Source organism: Phascolarctos cinereus, unplaced genomic scaffold, assembly GCF_003287225.1.
Source record: "Phascolarctos cinereus isolate Bilbo 61053 unplaced genomic scaffold, phaCin_HiC Scaffold_7;HRSCAF=346, whole genome shotgun sequence".
Lineage (NCBI taxonomy): Eukaryota > Metazoa > Chordata > Mammalia > Diprotodontia > Phascolarctidae > Phascolarctos > Phascolarctos cinereus.
The window spans coordinates 63,372,704-63,387,121 of NW_027556180.1; the positions used below are offsets into that span (position 1 = coordinate 63,372,704).

The following is a 14,418-nucleotide window of genomic DNA, read 5'->3' on the forward strand; positions in this document are numbered from 1 at the left end:
TTCTTGTTAGGCCCAAACTGTTTTCTTTTATCCCCTAGGCACTTAGGACAGTGTAGTATTTATTTTCTTTTATAAGTGATCTAGGCACTGCTCTTATAATATGTGTGTACTTCTGCTTGTTCAAGTTAGAGTTGAGAAATCCTCATCCTTGGTTTGCATTTTAAGGTCACTAGACATGGAGAATTAAAAGAATATCTATGTTTTCAGCGAGTATCCACTTTGATCCCCCTTAGGAAAGGTACTTAAAAGAGGAAGCAGGTGAGAGACAGGATGATGGTTCTCTCTAGCAGTTAATGCCCCACTGATGGATTCCAGTAGGGTTCAATATTTCATGTGAGGTCAATCAGTTTATACCAACAATCAGAGATGGAAAGTACTATAGAGATCATCTACTTCACATCCCTCATTTTACAGATAAGGAAATTGAGGCCCAGAGGGTTGAGACTTGTTCGAAGTCACCCAGATAATAAGGAGCAGAGCCAGGATTCAGCTAGGGGTCCTAGGTTTCCTAATTCTGTGTTGTTGTTTTTTCTCCTTTATATCACACTGCCTTTTAAACAAAGAAAACAAGACTTTTTGTTACGTACCTATTCACCTTCAGGGAGGGAGATTATATTTCTGTTCAAATGACCTCCTCCTCCCTTCATTTCAACTGGTTTGCCCATTCTTATTGAGAAGTCCTTTGATGCTGACACATTGATAATCCATCAAGACTCATCCCCTGCAAACTCTAAACTCTTACAACAAGAGGAGGGAAGGATTTTTTTCTTATTTTCCTTATCTACAAACACCTCTTTCTTGCACCTAGCAGAGCATCTTCGTTATAGTCAACGCTTTTTGAAGATGATAATGATGTTGCAGAAGCGACAAAGTTCAACTTTCTCCTTCTCTGGCATTTCCTTGATATAGATTCTCCAGTTATGACGCAAATCAAAACTAAGCCACGCCCTTACATCCTGTGTGACTCTTGCACTACCCAATATGATGGTGGGCTTCCTTTAGTTCTCTTGACATTGGGGTGTTCAGGCTTTCAATTGATTCTCTCTTTTGATATGACCGTATGACCAATCTATTTTTTCTTTTAGGAAGACATCTTTCTGAATGACTTCCTTACCCACTTCTGTTTTGCAAATTTTTGAACAATTCTTGTATGGCTTATTGACTTCAAGTAATAATTAGCAAATTTAGGACTCAGATTTTCCAATAAAACTTTACACACCTACCTTTTCTTAATTCTCGAAACACGCACACACACACAAGCAATTTTGAACCGCTCTATCAGAGATGGTAACTAAGGCAGGACCGTCAAGACCTTCCCTTAGGACACCAACATGCAGCAAGTATACTACGTGTTGGATTGTTCGGTTGTTTTCAGTCATGTATGGCTTTTTTTTTTTACACCATTTGGACATTTTGACACCATTTCTGGGCAAAGATAGTGGAGTGGTTTGTCATTTGCTTCTCCAGTTCATTTCACAGATGAGGAAACTGAAGTAAATAGAGTCTAGTGACTTATCCAGGGTCACACAGCTAATAAGTGTTTGAGGGCAGATTTGAACTCAGGAAAATGAATCTTCATGACTTTGGGTCTGGTGCTCTTTTCACTGTGCCACATGTGGGATTAGATACCTCTATTCCTGTGGCCCGTGGAAACCACAGTTGTAGTACTTCATAGTCCTTTATTGGCCTCAATCTTTCCATGACTACCATTTCTTACCTATATTGTTGCTTTTCTTTTCCTTTCCTCCTGGTGTAATGAAAAGAGAACTAGAGCAGCGGTCAAGGAATGGGCTTCACAGCTCTGTCCCTAAGTAGCCACATGATCACTTTACTGCTATGGGCCTCTGTTTCCTCATTTGTAAAGAAAGAGCAATTGAATGAAATGATTCTTAGGGTCACTTCTAGCTCTGCCATTTCATGATTCCTTGAATGTCTTAAAGTTGCCTTGATCCCTCCTTGTATCTAGGAGGTGACCCTCAGTTCCCCCTCCCTGGAAAGGATGGGACCAGGCTGCTAAAGTTGAGAGGCTCTTCACCAGGTTGGCCATCTGTACAGTGATAGCTTTTTTTGTTTTGTTTTGTTTGCTTTGTTCTTTTATAATAACAATTCAAGTCCCAGAGGGGTGATGTACATTGGTGGAGGTAACAGCCACACCAGTGGAACCATAGCTCCCTGAAGCACTTACCCTATTGGTTTCATTCCCCTTTTCAACTCCTTTTCACTCTTCTTTGTGAATATGTATCGCCAGGTCTATCATGTAGGTTTCTAGCATAAAGAGCATTTCAGTTTCTTTTCAACCTTACCTTTTCTTGACTTGCTAAATAGCACTGGCCAGGCTAATCTTTGCAGAGACTGGTTGTTGATCAGTCATGTTTGTATTGGGGTTACCTTCTCTGAATAAGGGTGGCAAAAGAGCTTTTTTCTTTTTTAATTGTCTTATCTCCTGACTCAGGTACTCTGTTACCTCTTATAGCTCTAGCATCAGTTTATGAATTTGTTGACTTAAAGAACACACCCAAAGATTAAAATGTCAATAATATGATTCTTTGTCTTTAATAATTGTATGGTATGTCTTTATAAAACATATTGTGTTCTATAAAGCATACCTGATAGCAGGGTAGCTTTGACTGAGACTCACGTTACATAACAATGGGAGCCTTTCTTAGAAAAGGGTCATGAATGATATTTCATATACCAACAAACACTGGGACTTGCCCCAATGGTTACTCACCTTTCACGATCGTGCTTTCATAAATTATGCAAACTTTAGACTGAGTTGATATGAGTCCAGGAAATGTTGCCTAGACAGAAAAATTTGATCAGATTGATTCGCCACAGCTCTTCATTTACCTTGGTTGCGTGATTGGGACCCAGCAACATTAATCCTGTCTCTTCCATGTTGGTAATGGAACTTTCTTCAATTTCTAAAACACTTTATACTTTTCAAAAGTGCTTTCACACACCTCATCTTTTTTGATCCATCCTCACAATGCTTCCTCCTGTGTGAGTTTGGTAGAGCAGTTATTACTAGCCTCATCTTACAGATGAGGAAACTGAGTCCCAAAAGTTTTGCTTACAATCATAAAGGAGTTAGTGTCAGAGCCAGAACTGGAACTGAGGTCTTATGGCTTGGAATGCAGTTCTCTTTCCACTACATCATGCTGCCTGACATGGTAAGAGGGCCCCTAGAAAATGAGCCAACTGAATTGTATATCCTGCATCTAATTTTTCCACTTTACCCAGACCTGGCTTCAGAGGACGGCTGGTCTACATGACAGCGGAAGAATCAGACTAGGACCAAAAAAAATGTGGTTTCCATTCAGCTGCAGTAGCATAAACAGAGATGAGAAACTTTCTAAACAACAGCTTGCTTTTTGAAGAATATTTTTCTGCTCTCTGTTAAAGTAGGACCTTTCAGAGATGGGAAGAGCATATTTTTTGAGCAAAAGCATAAGGAAGCTAATAAAAGAAATTGTGCCTTACACCTCGGACAGATGATTATGTCACAGATAAGATGAATGATAATTCCGCAATGGGCATATTCCCAATGTTCTGCATTTCTGGATCAATATGGCATGGAGAGGTGTCTAATGGTAGAGAACATGGCTTTGCATGCTGGTTCACGAGATGGCTTTTTTTTCCTTTTGTAGCCACTCTCAAAAATGAATGTTTGAGGGAGAGAGATTCCAACCAGCCTATTGTTAACTCCTTGGGATTGTTTTCTAAGTTTTCATTCTTTTCCTAAGTTAATACTCTTGAATATCTATGAGCTGTCACATTTTTGGTAAGTAATAACTGTGTCAAGCTGTGCTGACAAAATGTCCCAGCATCACTGTTAATATGCATTGTCATTTTAAGCATGAAACAGTTTAGCTAATGATTTATCTCGTATAATGCAGCACTTGGGGCAGCTGTATGATTTGTCTCTTTAGCAAGTCAAGTAATTTCTTTAACAAAATGTTAAGCACAGATGGGCCATAAGCTGTCAGTTAACCATTATTGTGCATACATCTGCTTGCTTTCAATGCACTGTTTTATGTATTCAGACAGTTACTTAGCTGTAGCTCCCTGAAAAGCTGGACGTACTCTGATTGGCAAATAAAATGTTCATTTGTCTCTTCTTCCTATTGTTTTGTTTTGGTAACACATGTCAGCAGCTCAATTACCCAGTTCATTAACAGCTCCCAGTGGACACGATGGCCAACCCATGATAAGGAGGGCGATTGTGGCACATATGGGTAATAATAGCCTGTCTCTTGGCAATTGTAAATAAAACTCACTTGGCCCGTCTCCTCTTGCTGGGACTACTGTTTTCCTGTTCCCCTTCAGAGTGCGAATTACCTTTTTCTTTCAGTACAATTGAAGCCCAAACAAATAAAAGATAGTTCCCTGCTTTTAAAACTAAAAGAGAAGAGAGAGGGCTGGAGTGAAGATGGAGGATATCTACCTCTCCATGACAGATGTTGTTTTTTGTTTTGTTTTTAAATATGATTGGAAAAGGGATAGTTCTGAATACCAGAGACTGTTCTTAGAAAAACGTTAGCTAATTAATTAGTTAGCTAATCAGCTTACCTAATTAAATAGTAGCACATTTTCTTGAGGCACCTCCATTCTCTTTTTCTCATCAGATTTTAGCTCCCCATGGTTCCTGGGGAGTTAAAAAAATAGCCATTTGGTTTTGTTGCTGTTGTTAGTATGCTGTTTGCAAATAGCAGTAGCTTTCAAAGTGGGGTAATTGGAGTGTGGCTTAATCAAAGAGACTCATGTCTAGAATGTAATTATTTTTGTTATTATTTTTCATCCGGGAGACCAAGCTTCAGGAAAAAAGGGCTAAGAGCATTCGTGTTAATTTCAGGCCTTTTTCTGCCTGCCTAAGTCAATCATGGATTTCTTTCTTCACCTCTGTTATTGGGATAAGTTCACATGGGTGCCCCAAATTCTTCATTTTATTGCTCCCTGCTTTCCTATGAAGGAAATGATGATGCTCTGGTGGAATCAGAAAGGGCATGAAGACAAAAACACAACCATCATAAAGTATGTTAGCAAGTGACATCATGGGACATCAAAAGTAAACTCTTCCATTAAAAAAAAAGTCATCATTCTAAGGGTCAGACTCAACTACTCATTTACTGGAGAAGAACTATCACACTCCTAACCACGAAACACACAGGTTGTTGATTTTTTTCCTAAGGATTCTTGACAAAAGGTATGGATTCTTTCTGTCCCTGTATAGATTTATGGCTCACTATGTGACCAAGCAATAACATTAAGATGGTAGATATTGAAGAAAGCTATCTTATAAATGGGGGGTAGAGACCTGGAAATCAAACTGGCAGATTAAATTAAACCCAAAGGGTCCCAATGCCATTGCAATCTCCTATCTGGTCTAGTGTAGCTCATGATCTCTGAGGTCATTTTACTGAACTACAACAGCTCTTATCTTAAGTAAACATACACTACTCTATGTTGTGGATTTAAAATAACTCACAGGTGACTGAATGAACTGACTTTAGACCTTCTGAACTTGTCCCCTGCTGCCTGCCATATTCATAACTAATCTGTACTCTCTACCCAGGGTAGTGGGCACTTGGGGAGTTGTTGAGTGTCAGAGTTTATTTGTGCTATTTTGATTAGCACAAACCTGGCAGGGGCTCATTTTCTTTTTAATGACCCCTTGCTGTGAGGCGGAGGTTTCAAGAGGAGGGACTGGCCAGAGAGGAGGGGAATAGCATTACATTTCTCTAGCCAAGAAGTGGTGGACTGCTGGGTTGGAACCTCAGTAGGTAAATGATTGGAGACTCTTAATTAGGCTTTAGAGCTCTGTGTGAGCCTTTATCTTGAAAGAGAAAAGGAAACTCTGACCAAGAAACACCTTGTAATAAACTGGCCCATCATTTTTGCATTAGCCAAAGGTCTTTTTTTTTTTGATGGGGGGCATGGAGGGGTGGAGGTGGAGATAAAGTTGCTGATCAAGAGAAAAAGGAAAGAAAAACCAACACCATCTTCTGAATCTCTGCTATCTTATCAGCTATTGAAATAGCAATTGTTCAAAACTTAGATTGATGCTAATATAGTCCCTGAGTTCATATTGCCTGTTTCAGCTGAGTTATCAGAGCAAATGAGCTCTATAGATTTATTCTACAGTTCTTACAGAAAAAAATTTTTTCTAGGTTTTTGTCTTGCAGTGATTCCTCTATTTTTTTTTACTATATATGTGTGTGTATATTTGTAATATATATGCATATATATATTTTGAAAATGTGTTTTTGAAATTACAATGAAAACAAAAATACCTCAAGTACTTTTGAGCTTGTGAATTAATGTGGAAGAGAAGGTTCCAGGTGCTGAAGCCTCTGGACTGGAGAAGCTTGGATTAACCCCTACTGTGCATCCATTTCAACCTCCCCCCCTCCCCCCCAAAACCCAACCTCCCCTTTCTCATCCACTGCAGCTTTCTTTGTGTCTCCTGCGTCCTGCCAGGCAGGTGTCAGAGCCCTGAATGCGCGTAAATGCCCCGTTGATGGATTCCACAGATGGAGCGTGGAAATTGGTAGAATAGGCCTCAGCCACAGGCCATTTCTTGGGACCCAACAAAAGCTTCCAAATAAGTCAACAAAAATCCCAAAGATCACAAAGGGAAAGTGTCATTTGTCATTTACTCTGGGTCTGTGAGGGAGTCTCAGTTTTGCTTCACTCCTCCTGGCTTGCACCCGAGTAAACACGATAGAGGTCATTCACATCTTTCTCAGTGTAAAAAGGCTACTGCAGATCAGTAAACAGTTAGCTGCCCCATTGTGTACCCTCTGTTGAATGATAAAACTCACAAGTAGAGGACAGTCTACGTACGATTAGCCTCATAGGTGCATCAAACTTTGAGTTGTCCACTGAAAAACGCCATGGAAACATAAAGATAGTATTTAATTTGGGGAGCACATAAAAAAAATCTATGTACTTCTCTGGAGTGATTTAATATCGATCTGGTCTTAAGTTAGAGAAATCCGCCATCATGGGATTAAAAAACATTTTTAGTGTCCAGCCTAGGGATATCCGCCTTGAAGAAGGGAGAAGCATCATTCTTATCTGAAACGGGACAATTTTATAGCTAATGACGGGTGATCGTCAAGGCAGCTTTGCCTTGGAAGTGTGCTGAGGGAGCTCTCCCCACCTCCCACCTTCCCCCACCTCCAGTCTCCTATGTTTGCAAAGAGTATTGTGTTATATCTCAAGCAAATGTAGAGTTGAACTGGTTGTCATATTTTGGTTTTTTAATTATTCAAATGAAAGGTCTTGCTGAAAGGAAAAACAATGTAGCAGACACATTCATGGGAACTATTATTTTTGTTGTTCAATTTTTGCCTTCACCCATGTTAGCATCATATTTGTCTGGAAGCTGATAATTATAGAATTCCACATGACTAAATCCCTATGAAATTGAGGAAAGATTTTATGTATAATAGTGTTAACTAGGATGAAGCATTTCCTGAGGCCACAGAACAGGTCACAAGGGGTTAAGGGACAAAGACTTGCTCTCTAATTCTGCAATTCCTTCTTTAATTAAACTTCATGGTTAGTCCACTGGTGGTACTTACCGCTTCTCCTCCCATTTCGATTTGCTCCTGAAGGGAGGAATTTGTAATCCTGTGGGGTATGATTGTTGTCCAATGCTTGATCCCTTTTGTTACTGATGACTCTCCTTTCTCCAAGCTTAATTATGGAAGTAGAAGAATGATGGGAAGGCATTGGGGCAAGTAAAAAGTTGGGCACTTGAAAATCCATAGGTGGATTTGACATGAAGAGGTAGATTAGGTGGTCCTAAGAACTGCTGTGTTGAGATATCCACGTGAAATGGTAATGGCTCTTTGAGGGGTTACTGACAGTACTTTGGGGGCTACACTCATTCCTACTGCTTCTTGCTGAGGAACTTGAGAACGACACCTCCTACTCCAGGTTATATGGGTAGTCTTGTTTAAAATAACTTGAAATAGTTTTCAGTCCTCCAAACCTTGGGTTAAACTATCCTTGAAGAAATTCCAGGGAAAAGGTAGAGGAGGGAAGGGAAACTTTAATAGAAATATGGGCTGGGTGATCAGTTTTAATAATGGACTATAGAATGGCAGATTGGATTGTGGAATCACTAATCTGTAATGTCTGTGGAGAGGGACTGCAAATGGTGGGTATGATGAAGTTAATGTTCTCGACAGATCAAAGAGTGACTGTTTGATGATCTGATTCATTTCTTAGTGGTAGACCACGATTGATGTAATAGACGCATTAATGGCCATAGTGATTGATTTAATGCATGACTTAGACACAGCCATGTTGTTACTGAGGATTCAACTGGTATTGGAAAATTATTTAAGATTTTGGTAGTATAGTAATAATTAACTCATCTTTGAATTTGGAATTCTTTCTTTTTTCACAATTCCATGCCAAAAGAAATATATTTTAAAAATACTAGAGGAGACTTAGTGAATAGTTAGTTTTATTCTTTCTTTTCCATTTGGGCTAATCCTGTTGGTACATTTCTACGTTTCTGTATTCTAGAACTTTCTATGTTTTGGATGGAAAATGATTCCTTAATGTTTATTTGGTGTCAGCGCATGACCAAAGTGTTTTTCTAAATGCCACTTTTGGTATTCAGATGATTTTAGGTATTTAGGTGGCATTAGTCATTTTAGGTGATTAGAGAACATTTTGGTGATGAGATTTTCAATTGCCCAAAGCACTTATCTTGCTTAAATTCCAGAATTAATTTAGTAGTAGGATCTGGAAGATGATGAAGTAAAATGATCTGGCAAGTCCATTCTTATGACTCATGCGGTCATTCACTTCTAAAAGCATTCAATTTCATTCTTGATAAGCTAAGTTCTTCGGATACTTTGATAGAACTATGAGCTCTTTAATGTGGGTGCTCCCTCCAGTGGTTCAGGTTGCACCCACCCACATATTCTCACCCTGTGCAATTCTTGTCCAGTCAGCCCTTGCGAATTTCCCACAGGGAATCCAATGAATGGGATGAGGGTCTTGCTGTGCATCTTCTGACATTACAGAGGTACAAATAAAGCACACAAGCTGCCCATCTGTTTTCCCTTGCTCTTGCTATATGACTAGTCTACCTTCTTTTCCATCTGTCCGTTTCTTTGATAACTTTTCCATTTTTTTTTGATGATAACTTTTCTTTGTTGGTCATATGTTTTGGCCTCTTCTTGCCCACCATACACTATTGAGGTGAAAAGATAGTATTGGTTTTCAGAACTGATATTGTACATTTGATATTGTATAATTAATATCAGAATTGATATTGTACACATCTCCTGATTCTCCCTGTTGTTATCAGAAAAAAAAATAGCCATGTGGTCTCTTGGAACCTATTAGAAAAAAACAACTTTTATTCCTTCCATTATATGTAACATCTGTAGCCTAATCTTTTCTGAATTTTTAACATCTTCTCCTTGCTTTGTGACAACTTCCTTCCTACCAAAAATAATGCATATATGATATCTACCTATATCTATATCTATCTATCTATCTCTATTTTGAAATCAGGTATGTATATATATGCATATGTATATATTTTCTTCAAATAACTTAAGTTTTGTAATATCTTGTGATATGACAAGTTAGGATTTGGAATCTCTGTATTAATTTCACCAAAGGAGAAACTATGAAATCTGAGTAAAACCAAGAATTATTCTGTAGGCCCTGCTAACCCCTGTAATTGTTTCCAGCCTCTGATGGTGCATAGGGAGCAATGTAAGGGCAAGAGGAATGGGTCATCATCTTTGCCTGGAGGGCAGAAGCTTGGCTACCTGTCGATGGTCTCTTCCATTGGCAAGTCTCAGCCTAGTCACTGTTCAATAGCCTGCGGTCAGAAAAATAAATGAGTTTTATGGGGCCCTGAGATTCTTGCTTTTCTATCTTATGTGGACAAAGGAGAGAAACTCTCAGCCCTCCTATGTAAAGCTCATTTGTCCTTTTGAAGAGGGGGATATTAATGACTTTAGGGTAATAAAAGCATAATTCAAAAGGTGTTCTGCTAGTGAGTTTTGATATGAAAAGTAAAATTAAAAAGTTCTAGTCTGAAAGATGAGTAAGGAATTGGGACAAGTCAAATTAATAATGTATAATGAGATGGAATTCTGAGTCAATCCACTAAGAATTTTCTCACGATTAAAAGTGAAGTTTAATTGCCATTTTGAAGGAAACATGTTACTTATTCTATTCATATACATTTCTTTAAAAACAATAATTATGGATCTTCTATTTGTGTGTGATTGTGAGAATGGCTGATTGATCTATTGGCTTAAACTGTTGGGAAAGAAATGAGAGTAAATGATTCTCACTAATGACAAATGAATGATGAAGTAGACTTTCTTTATGAAGGCATGTAGAGACTATGATTAATTAGCCATTCAGTGTAATTGAATTTTTTCCTTCTTAACATGACTGGACAACTGATATAGTTTACATAGGAGATTATGTTGAATCTAATTGTGGTGTCTCAGCAGTCTGATTAGTTAACTTTGCTCAAAGTTTCTGAGTTGTAGCAATAGAGATAAACTCCCCCTCTCCTCTTTTGATTTATCTGAAAAGCAGTTTTGCTTTTACTTCATTGTAATGTGGTGTAAATAGATAACATGCTTTTATTAGTTTAAGTAGCTTAAGTGATATGGAATGGAAATGAAAGAGAATGACCTGGCTCCTTCCCTGTGGTTAAAATGAGATTTCACCTGCGACTTTGTGTTCTTGGTTACCCCTGAATGTTTTACACCGAGGAGATTATTGTAAATCAAGTTCTCCACAAATATTGTATTTCATTTCCATTTAGTGTATGTGGCACTGGTGATTCCATAAAATGGGAAATAATTACTATTCTGTTCTTGTCTCTGGGATTTGCTAAAGAGATAACATTTCCCAGCTGGGAGACTAAGACACTCTCCTACCGCTGACTTTTTAAGAGATTGCTCTATCCCTTTTGGTAATTTTTAGTTTTGTTGTAATGAGGGAAATGGAGGAAGGAAAGAGAGTGTAGTCACGTTAGACTGCCTAAATAAGCAATTGATTCAGTCAATTTTCCAATGGAAAACTCAGGCAAACAAGTTAATATCATACAAAAAATGCAGATGTTTGAGGAGATTGTTCATTTTTATCAGTATGTTTTAGTGTCATACAGATACAATTCCAAGCTAAGTTATATACTTAGAAGAAAATTCTCTTTTTGGTCATAAAGGTTATATCGTACCATGATTCCTTTGATATGCTGAGACATTTAGTGAAGATTCAGCTAGTCCTTTCAAAGGCCAGACAAGACGTTGTTAGAGTAGAATGAAAAAGTAGATCTTCAGATGCACTGTGACAGTGTGATTCATGCTAGCAAACATTTATTAAGCACCTACTATATTCAAGGCATTGTCCTGGGGTTTGGAGATATGAAGGATTAATTAAGGCTCAGGTCTTCACCCTGTTGGTGCCTACCCTCTAGGAGGGTATCATACCTAAAGAAATAACTATCCTATAAAATAGGACCCGATAATTTGTTATGCAGGGCAATGTAACTCTGGACATAAGACCTGGAGAAAATCACTTTGTTTGAGCAGGGCTGTGCTGGCAGATATTTAACAACCCGTTCTTCAAAAAATATATGCTGCACCTACTTTTACATTTAACCTGAATTATTAGCATTTCCCTCATCACTTTCTTAAGTCTAGACAATCAACAAAACAATAAACCAAGCTTTAATTTGAAGCATTGGCTACAAATGAGGTTTAAATGCTCACGTGGAAAATTTAACAATCTATGAGCTGGCTCCAGCATCCCCACTGCCTCTGCACTTCAGGTTTTTAATAATAATAATAATAATAATAATAATAATGATAATAATAATTAGTTAATAATTATAACAAGCATTTTATATAAGATTGGCAAGGTGTTTTACACATATTGGCTCATTTGATCTTCACAAAAACTCTGGTGCTATTATCATCCTTTATCTACAGATGAGGAAGCTGAGGAAATTGAGGCTGTGCAAGAAGTTAAGTGATTTTGTTTAGGGTCAAACAGCTCTTCAGCATGTGAAACAGGATTTGACCTCAGGTATTACTGTCTTCAAGTACAACCTCTCTGCCACCTAGTTATTTAGGGTGTCCTTATATTTAGGCTATTAATACTTAAAACCACACTAAGACTTTTGGAATGCCAAAAGTATTATGGACATGAGAAATAATAATTGTCCTAGGTGGACCAGTGGATAGAATGCCACCCCTGAAGTCAGGAAGACTCATCTTCCTGAGTTCAAATCTGTCCTCCGACAGTACCTGTGCAACCCTGGGCAAGTTATTTAACCCTGTTTGCCTTGGTTTCTTCATCTGTAAAATGAGCTAGAGAAGGAAATGGCAAACCACTTCAGTATCTTTGCCAAGAAAACCCCAAATTGGAATGTGAAGTCAGACATGACTGAAATGACTGAAGAACAAGACCTGAGGTGTTTTTGTAAGGAAAGCCCTTTGTTAATTTAACAGTGCTATCTAAACATAAGTTATCATTATCATGTTCATCATTATTATTATGAACATTGCTTTGTAGTTTTAAAGTTTTACTAAATCATGGTATATATCTCACCATCTTAATGCTCTTTTAAAATTTACTGATAGCTATAACAGGTCTGTTTCTCTATTTTTTTTAGCTAGTATTGAATATATCTAGAAAAAAGACTCATTCTTAAGGAAACTACTTATGTAAGCATATATTTATTTTCAGATTCTATTCTTTTTCTTCACTTATGATAAATATAATTAATTATATATTAGATAGAAACATAAAATAAATATAATAAATATAAAAATATAATTAATTCTCAATTTTAGCTCTTCTTCAGTATTTGAGTGAAAAACACAAAATAAAGGCAAATAAGTAATCTACAACATGAGGCACAAAATTATATGAGATCAGAAGATGTCTTCTACAAATTCTTTTTAGAGAGGCACAATCATTAGGGCATTTCACTAGGTAATTTTCTAATCCTCTAATGATAACCTACAGATTATCTACATTATAATCTATATCTATCTCTCTGTCTACAGATAATTTATATTAATTCGTGGCAGTTCCCTACACTGATGAAATCATAGGATTAGACAAAGAGTAATTTACTCTGATACTGGAATAGAACCTTAAATTTGTACTCTTAAGATGAAGTCATTGGCCTCCAGATATAGGGGGATACACCTTTGGGAGTTCGTGGAGGCTCAGTGATGACTTGTCAGTGTTGGGATAGAGGGGATTTTTCTTCAGGTGTTGGTAGGAAATAATCCCTGAAGTCCCCAGCTTTCAGATGTGTTTACAGTAGACAATTTGTTTTAACATCACTTCCAGCTTTTACAGTGGTTTTAAAGGGCTTTGGACAAGATAGCTGATCTTTATGTGTTTAAGATTTGCATAAACAATGCATAAAATCTCATTATGGACTTTTAAAATAAATGGCAAAGAGATACTACCCACTAGTCATATTCTTCCTATGCAAACACAATATATTCTGCATACTTATAAGATTCATACCATGATTTGATATTTAAGAAAGCAATATTACCTTCTTAAGTATGAAGTCATTTTTGCAGTTCGTGTCAGGTTCATTGACTGATTTTCCCAGTGAAGAAATTTGTGGAAAATTGACCAATCTCAGGCTTTGCGTTAAGTGGGGTCTCAAGGACCCCAGAGGACTTGAGATTTTGTAACATTAAAAAAAAAATTACAAACCTATTTTGTTGACTAGGGAAGTTGGAAAGGACTCTCTTGGTTACTTTTAAATAACAACAGGAGCAACGTTAGCAGCAAACAATGACAACAGCAGTACCACATGAGAGCTTGGCTAGAATGCTGACTCAGGAGGCCATGTTCTATAAATAGCGAAGAGGTGAGTGGGGTTATCTTAGGCAAAATCAAGGAACTGTGTCAAGGGCTTGAGTGTTGAGTCATCTTGTTAACTCACAAACACACACAGTAGATTTCATGCTTAGAGTTACAGTTTACTGTAACTACAAATGATTCCCACTGGGTTGTTCATCCCAGGTCCCCTAGTATTCTAAGTCACTCCCCACACTTATGGACTTATCTTTCCTCCTTCCTTTGGGGAGTCAGGGGTCACACTTTCCTTCCCTTACAATCTCTTCTCCCTCCTGTACCATAGCCCTTCTGCCCAGGGCTAAGCTCTTACTTTCTTTCAGCGTTACAATGAGCTAATCTGATAAACTTAATGTACTAATGAGAGAAAGCTGCAGGGGTTTCTTGTTGCACTTGACCTTTTTTTTTTTTTTTGATGCCACATGTCCATAATAAAAAGACTATTCTGAGAACTAGAAATTATTATTTTAATGTCAATCAATTATAAATAATAAAATTTAATAATAAATGATTATTAAATTA

The 14,418-nt window shown here is 37.6% G+C and overlaps 1 protein-coding gene across 3 annotated transcripts in view; it reads left to right on the forward strand.

Moving 5' to 3' along the window:
• The window catches only part of PAX3 (paired box 3), a 104,906-nt gene that overhangs the window by 55,102 nt on the left and 35,386 nt on the right, over window positions 1-14,418 (forward strand). The gene's annotated exons all lie outside the window — the stretch shown is intronic.